Source organism: Gavialis gangeticus, unplaced genomic scaffold, assembly GCF_001723915.1.
Source record: "Gavialis gangeticus isolate Ggan-Ray unplaced genomic scaffold, GavGan_comp1, whole genome shotgun sequence".
NCBI lineage: Eukaryota > Metazoa > Chordata > Crocodylia > Gavialidae > Gavialis > Gavialis gangeticus.
The window spans coordinates 61365527-61367392 of record NW_017729004.1 but is presented as its reverse complement, the minus strand read 5'-3'; the positions used below and the strand labels follow the sequence as shown (position 1 = coordinate 61367392).

Below are 1866 nucleotides of genomic sequence, written 5' to 3'. Positions count from 1 at the left end.
CACATAAGTGCACATGCAGATTTACACGCTGGGTGGGAAAAGGGGATGTGTTTGCTCTCCTACGTAGCGGAGGGCATGACCCTCTTCCTCGAATCTCTCATGAATATTTTAATAACACTTACCATTGTTGTCCCCCTGCTTTACCTGTGGCTATGCCTTGTAGTTGTGCAAACGGGTTGATTGTGCAGTTTTAGCTATAGGTTAGGGAAGAATTTATATGAGGTGGCTGGGATAGGGATGATCCTGCTTCTGATGGGTTTGGACTAAGTGACCTCCAGACGTCCCTTCAAGCCTTACTTTTCTATGACTCTATGGTTCTGTCCAAGCTAGACTGTGTGCATATCACTGCCTGGCATACAGACCAATATTCCTTGGCATACAGACACTATTTTCCTGTATTTCTCTCTGTCTGCATCCTCCTATTTCCACTTGTCTTAGGCTGTAACTTCTTAGGACAGGAGGCTTCTTTTTGTTCTGCATCTTGACAAATAGCGTGCAGGTCCAGGAGCCCCTACATACCCACACAATACAAAGAACAAATGTTTCTTACATTCTACACAAATATTGCCCCCTGCATATTTATTGGTGAGGATAAACTGAGGCAGCACTACTTTGACTCCTCCCTACTGTCCTCTCAAATGCTCCTTGTGCTAGTCCAAAGGTTGCTGATATTAGGGGATCCTGGTTTGCTCTGATTAAAAAAAATCCAAAATTTTTTGATTTAACCCCCGCCACCACATTTTTCCGTGATTAAAATGAAACACCCCTATATAGATATCTATATCTATCTATCTATCTGAGGCTTTTTGTTTTAATCATGGAATATATATAGCGGCATCTTAATCACTATATTTATAATATATATATTTTAATCAGTATAGATCATGGGCGACTGGCGCTGCAACCAGTCCCCCTGACCGGGGGGTCCCCCCACGGCTGATCTTGCTTCTGGGAGCGGCTGCAGCGATCAGCTGGTGCTTGCAGGGGGAGGCGCCAGCACTCCCGCCTGCCCCCTGCCCATCGCCTAAGTGGTGAGCACAGCCGGTCAGGGGGTGCACCAGCACTCTCAGGGGTGTGCATGCACCCCCTATGTGTCGCCACTGGTATAGATAGATATAGGGACATTTCATTTTAATCATGGAAAAACATGAATTTGGGGGGGGGGAGTTAATCAGAAATTTTGGATTTTTTTTTATTTTGGATTTCTTTTTTCTCAGACAAAGCCAGGATCCTTGCTGATATTTTACACAGATCTCGGGTGCCCTCAGGCTATGGAAAGTTATTCGCACAAGGAGTGCGACCCGTGCTGTGGCTTCGGTTACTAGTGCGGGGGCAGCTTTCCTTTCGAGCCCAGATCAGGCAGCGCGGCCCTCCTTGCCACCCTGGCGGGACAAGCCTGGACCCCGATCCAGGCTCCTGTAGGCCAGCGACCCTCACTGATGTCCAGAGGGGGTGAACCCATGCCATGACCTATTCCCACCCCTGCTGTACCCTGCCCTCTCCATCCGGGGTGGCCAACCTGCAGCACGCGGGCCATGGGCAACCTGTGCGCGGCACGGGGCAGAGGGGGGAAGGCGCAGGGGCAGAGCGGAACGCGAAGGAGCAGGTGGGGCGAGGGCACGGGGCCGGGAGCAGACAGCGGAGCAGGGTGGCAGGGGCTGATCTGCGGCCCGGAAGGGAGACGAGAGGCAGGTGCTGGGGCCGGCGGCGCGGAGGGCGGGCAGGCAGGACAATCGAGGGAAGCAGGCGCGGGGCGCGGACAATAGCGGCGGGCGGGCCGCGCGGGGGGAGGTGTCGGTGACGGAGGCTCCGCCCCGCTCGGGCCGTTGTGTGGGGCGGCGGCGCCGGGGCTCGGATTGTGACGCT

The 1866-nt window shown here is 53.3% G+C and overlaps 1 protein-coding gene across 1 annotated transcript in view; it reads left to right on the top strand.

The window, feature by feature from the left end:
* Positions 1–1588: 1588 nt before the first annotated feature.
* ICA1 (islet cell autoantigen 1) overlaps positions 1589–1866 on the top strand; it is a 159000-nt gene continuing 158722 nt past the window's right edge. Inside the window, exon 1 of the mRNA XM_019508477.1 lies at positions 1589–1606. The gene's annotated coding sequence lies outside the window, so the exon portion shown is untranslated. The remainder of the gene's footprint in view (positions 1607–1866) is intronic.